The sequence below is a fragment of the Triticum urartu genome, unplaced genomic scaffold, assembly GCF_003073215.2.
Source record: "Triticum urartu cultivar G1812 unplaced genomic scaffold, Tu2.1 TuUngrouped_contig_6808, whole genome shotgun sequence".
Classification (NCBI taxonomy): Eukaryota; Viridiplantae; Streptophyta; class Magnoliopsida; order Poales; family Poaceae; genus Triticum; species Triticum urartu.
In genome coordinates this window covers 1-6,387 of record NW_024117599.1, presented here as the reverse complement: position 1 = coordinate 6,387, position 6,387 = coordinate 1, and the positions used below count along the sequence as shown (strand labels likewise).

General features: G+C 46.0%; 1 pseudogene; it reads left to right on the top strand.

Annotated features, from left to right (window-relative positions):
• Positions 1-21: 21 nt before the first annotated feature.
• On the top strand, positions 22-579 carry LOC125531108 (annotated as a pseudogene).
• Positions 580-6,387: the final 5,808 nt, after the last annotated feature.

Here is a 6,387-nt window from a genome sequence, read left to right as displayed (position 1 = left end):
CCCCCCGCCGCCCCCCCCCAACCCGCCCCGCGCCCCCCCGGGCGTCTACCGTATGCAAGCGCTGGGGCAGCATCCTCTCGGATCCCCAGTTCCGCAAACACTTCCGCAAGCACCACCGGAAGCCTCCTCTGCTCGGCTTCTTTGAAGGGTATGCTGACCGCTTCACTTCCATCATGGACTCGCCCGACCGTATCACTGCGGCCTGCTTCTCCCTGCCCAAGAGAAGCACACCATACAGCAACCATGGAGAATACATGGGCTGCCGCCACGGCCTTGCTGTTGTAATCAACACGCAGGTGCGCCAGGCCGTCGTGTGGGACCCCCTCACTAGCCAACAACACAACGTGGCTTTTCCACCAGGACTAGACGACGCCTTTACAGAGAGTTTCCGTATGTGGCATGGCGCGGTGTTGTGCGCTGATGTCGTTGACGGGCATGTGCATGGAGATTGCTTCTCAAGCCCGTTTAAATTGGTTTTGGTCTGATGCAGTGGATACAATACACAGGCATTTTGTTCTGTCTATGACTCGGCATCTGGTGTTTGGGGAGGTGTTTTCTCGACCGCGATATCACATATAATTTCTCTGTTAAGGCCCAGCATCCTAGTTCGGAATGAACTTTGCTGGTTGATTTCTAGAGGTGATATCCTTGTGTTTGATTTCGAAATTCAGAGCCTCAATTTCATCGAGAAGCCGGCATGCAACTATATTTCTGATGGGTGTTTTCAACTCTTACGAATGGAGGATGGTGGACTTGGCCTCGCCATTTTGTTGGACCTGACCATCCAATTATGGGTGAGGAAATCTAACTGTGATGGTGTTGTCGAATGGGTGCTGCTGCAGAAAACCATTCCACTTGAGGGGATATTTCCGAGGATAATGCATTCTTTATTTTTCGTCGGTTATGACGACTGGAAATTTCACACTCGAAGTTGACTCTATGAAGATCAAACGTATTGTTAAGAGAAACACCTTATGTTTCGCCACCTTTTATTTCTACACAAATTTCTATACTGCAGGAGGGGTGCCGGCTCCCGGGCTTGAGGAGGCTGAGGAGCAGCCTTCTCTATCTTCTTCATCGCTGCAGCAGCCCACCACGCCTTGCGGAATCGAGGTGATGGGCTCCGAGACCGATGTCACTCCTTCACCGCTGAGGCGCAGCGAGCGTCATCAGGTAGGGGCTGACGGATCAGCAGCCACTGACGAGGACACTATGGTGAAGGCCATGCGTAGGACTGCTGCACGTAACCTCGACTTCGAAGGTACCCCCTCTCGTAAATCTTTTATGTCTTTTGATAATTCCAAAGTATCTTCAAATATTACTAGACTTGGGGTGTCACTAGGATGTAATGACAATGAGATAGATTTTTCGGTCAAGGCTCTAAAACAAGTGGAGTTCGACCGGCTTACGGTTGCTCCAAAGTTATCGAGCTTTGTCGACCCTCTACTGTCAGATGAGGAGGTGGAGGATGCTGATGCCAGCCATGAAGGCAAGCTCCTCTCTCATTTGATTAAAGACACGACTGAAGTAGACCTTGACGACACTGTACGTGACACTACGCCTTTTGAGCTTGTCGCGACGGTGCGCAAGAACAAGTCTAACTCAGCAAAGAAAAGAGGGCGCCCTTCTAAGAAAGTAAAGGTCTCTAAACATAAAGTTGGTTCAACATGAGAGGCGTGTTCTGGAATAGCAGAGGTCTTGGCGACTTGGCTAAACACAAACACATTGTCGATTGTGTAAAGGATCATTCATTGGACTTTGTGGCTATCGCTGAGTCGGGTAAACGTGATTTTCCAACACGAGATCTGGACCACTTTTCCTGTGGTTTTGAATACGAATGGCACGTCTTACCGCCGACAGGGAGGTCTGGGGGAATTTTTCTAGGTATTAACTCTACATACTTACAAATTTTGTCCACGTCTAAGGGGGAGTATCATATTAAATTCCACCTTCGAAATAAGTCCGACAACTTCATCAGGAGCCAGGTGGCTGTATATGGCGCCGCTCAAGAGGAATTTAAGTCTGCATTTCTAAAAGAATTAGTCAACACTTGTCGAGACAATCCCCATCCCATGTTAATCGGGGGGATTTTAATATCCTTCGATATCAACAAGAAAAAAACAATGACCGGTTTGACACTAGGTGGCCTTTCCTCTTTAATGCTGTTATTGACAGCCTGGATCTGAGGGAGATCACGATGTCTGGTCGTCAGTATACCTTGGCTAATAACCGATCGGTGCCAACCTTTGAAAAACTAGACCGGGTGCCAGTTACCACTGATTGGGAATATAAATATCCCCTAGCCTCGGTTCGGGCACTAGAAAGAATTGAGGCCTTATCGGATCACGCTCCGTTGCAAACGGATTTTGGACAACCAATCCCATGTTCTAATCGTCATCAGTTTAAATTTGAACTGGGATGGCTCACTAGAGAGGGATTTCATGAGCTGGTTAAGAAGGTGTGGGCGCGCCAACCTCGCGGTAACACACCCATTCAACGATGGAATAATCGAATCCGCGCCTTGCGTCGATTCCTTCGAGGATGGGCCAAACATACTTCTGGTATTTACAAAAAAGAAAAAATGCGATTGTCTACCTTAATTGACACCCTTGATAAAATTGCGGAGGTGAGGCCTCTGTCTGCTGTTGAGATTGAACAAAAAAGTAGTCTTAACGAGCATATTGCCCGCTTACTACGCGAGGAAGAGATTAAATGGTACCAACGTAGTAAGGTGGACTCGCTGGTGCAAGGTGATGATAATACGAAATACTTTCAAATGCTAGCCAATGGCAGGCATAGAAAGAAGCGTATATTCGCCCTTGACCAGGAGGAAGGCCGAATAGAGGGGGAAGTACCACTTAGAAATTTTATTACTAAGTTTTACAAAGACCTTTTTGGGCCTTCAGCTAAAACTAATTTTCAGTTGGAAGAATCTGTTACTCATGACATTACTCAAGTAACAGAAGCGGAAAATGAATACCTAACCTCTCCGTTTTCTGAGGAGGAAATTCGAGCTGCTGTGTTTCAGATGGAACACAACAAGGCACCGAGACCGGATGGCTTTCCCGCAGAGTTCTATCAATTCTTTTGGGATGTGATTAAGGCAGACTTGGTTCAGTTGTTTAACCAACTGCATTCTGAGGACCTTGATATCTCTCGTTTAAACTTTGGGGAAATTATCCTATTGCCTAAGATTAAGGAGGCTAGTCGTATTCAACAATATCGACCGATTTGTCTCCTGAATGTAAGTTTTAAATTTTTTACGAAGATAGCGACTAATCGATTGAATGGTGTAGCTGATTATGTCGTAAAACCCACTCAAACAGCATTTATGCAAGGACGAAACATATTAGATGGAGTGGTCGTCCTGCACGAAACTGTACATGAACTGCATCGGAAAAAGTTGAACGGTGTCATTCTTAAAATTGATTTTGAGAAAGCCTACGACAAAGTTAAGTGGCCCTTCCTATTGCAAACCTTGCGCATGAAGGGGTTTTCACAAAAATGGTGTCGTTGGGTAGAGAGCTTTGTCTCTGGAGGTAGTGTGGCCATAAAAGTTAACGACGACGTTGGCAACTACTTTCAGACACGTAAGGGGCTTCGTCAAGGTGACCCCGCATCTCCCATTCTGTTTAACATAGTCGCTGACATGCTAGCTACCCTTGTTGAGCGGGCTAAGCTGGATGATCAAATTAGTGGAGTCATTCCACACTTGCTAGAAGATGGTCTATCCATTCTACAATATGCGGATGACACGATACTATTCTTGGATCATGATTTAGATAAGGCACGAAATTTCAAGCTGCTCTTATGTGCTTTCGAGGAACTTTCAGGCCTCAAAATTAATTTTCATAAAAGCGAACTTTTTTGCTTTGGCAATGCTGCAGAATCAGCACCCGAATATGCCGAGATTTTTGGATGCCAGCTTGGGCAGTTTCCGATTCGGTATCTGGGTATTCCCATACACTATCGGCGGTTAACTATCGCTGAGTGGAGGCATGTGGAAGAGAGACTTGAGAAACGATTAGCCAGTTGGAAGGCCAAACTCTTGTCTTATGGGGGCCGACTGATCTTGATCAATTCCGTCCTAAGCAACATGGTTTTATATATGTTGTCATTCTTCCACCTGCCGAAAGGGGTTCTACAGCTGCTAGATTACTTTAGATCCAGATTTTTTTGGCAGTGTGATAACGAAACAAAGAAATATCGACTTGCTAGGTGGAGCGTATTATGCAGACCTAAAAGTCAGGGGGGCCTGGGAATCCAAGACCTTGAGATTAAAAATATCTCTCTTCTCAGCAAGTGGGTTTATAAACTACTCATTGAGAATGGAGTATGGCAGAAAATCATTCGCAATAAGTATGTGGGATCCAATGCCATTTCTCAACTACATTGGAAACCTGGGGATTCACATTTTTGGAGTGGTGTCATGAAGGCCAAGAAATTGTTCTTTCAATTTGGGACCTTCTCGGTTAGGGACGGTTCTCAGGTTCGTTTCTGGGAAGATACCTGGCTAGGGAACAACTCACTAATGGTGCAATATCCGAGCTTGTACCGGATTGTTAGACATAAATTCGTCACGATCAAACAAGTCTTAGGACAAGAAAACCCCGATATTTCTTTTCGTAGGGATCTTTTGGGCACTCGCCTGACAGCATGGAATGAATTACTCACTCGTTTGGAGGACATTCAATTGTCAGATGAGCCGGACACTTTTCGATGGAATTTGCATCAGAATGGCAAATTTTCGGTCAAATCCATGTATGATGCAATGGTCCATTGTGATGTTCCAGTTGATAATAAAAAATTGTGAAAGCTAAAAATCCCTCTAAGAGTGAAGATATTCCTTTGGTTTCTAAACAAAGGAGTCATTCTAACTAGAGATAACCTCACGCGACGAAACTGGCACGGGTCCAAGACATGTGTCTTTTGCCAACATGACGAGACTATCAAACACTTATTTTTTTGAGTGCAAGTTCGCTCGGGCAGTTTGGGCCATGGTCCAAGTAGCTTACAATTTATACCCACCACGTAGTGCACGAAATATGTTCGGCAACTGGTTGCGGCGTATTGATAAACAATTTTCTGCACATATTTTTGCGGGAGCGGCGGCCTTATGCTGGGCAATGTGGCTTACCAGGAATGATGTGGTTTTTAACAATAAATGTGTCTCATCTCTTATGCAGGTTATCCATGTTTGTACACGATGGCTCCGTACGTGGTCTATCCTGCAGAAGCCAAAGGACAGGGACCTTTTTATGATGGCGTCTACATGGCTGGAGCGTACGGCCAGGGAGGTTTTCTACCCACATGGATGGCGGTGTGATTTACGGATAGGATCTACCGTTTCTTAGGATGGACACGTTTTATTGCTTGGCATTGTATCGAATTATTTTAGTTTTAGGGTGCTCTGGACTTTTTGGCTGTGTGCATCTAGCTATGCAGAGGCCGGGCTTTCTTTCAATCCGATTGTATCACCTTGATATATCTATTCAATGAAAAGTCCTTTATAAAAAAAATGATGAATTTAATGATATTGATCTGGTATCCTAGATGTCGATAACACTCTAAACTTGGTCAAAATTTCACTTTCAAAAACTGAACCTTTTTTTGAGGGAACCTTTCAAAAACTGAATCTAATATAGACTACTTCTGGGATACACTATATATTTTGTAACGGGTACTACATTATTTAGTTGCATGTACTTATTAATCAGTTATTGCAAAGCTTCTACGTTCTACGTTGACGTCACCACCAGTCAAGCAAGGGGCTCAGACGGGCTGGTTGTACGTTCTGCCGCTGTTTCAATTCATTCAGTGAATGAATTCCTTTCATTTCATGGGACCAGCAGCTTGCTGCTTTAATCACGAGGGCCGAGAATTTATGATCGCACCCGATCGGTCGATCGATCAAGACGAAGTGAGAGACCAGGACCTCACCTGATCTCACCTACTAGTGTACATCGCTTTCCCACCAACAATTCATTAATGAAGCTACTTCACATTTAACTCACCTCTTGAGGGGGGCGACGGCGCCGGCGCCACGATGATCCTGGTTGTGTTGGGCGGCATGTAGAAGGGCACCACCTCGAACCTCGTGTAGCATGTCAGCGAGTAGGCCCGCCCTCCTTTCGTCCTACGCATACAGAGTATGCATGCATGCATGCATGTCCGGCCGTGGTGTCAGTCCTCAACTCCTCATACGCCGCCGGCCGGCAGCAGGCAGCTACGACGTAGATGAACGCATGCGATTGAACTATATAATACTAGAGCTACTTACATGGGCAACGACGCGGCGATGCTCTGGAGGCAGAGGCGGCAGTCGGCGGGGGACAGGCCCGCCACGCACTGCGCGAACCCGTACAGGCTCTCGTCGGCGGTGATGTT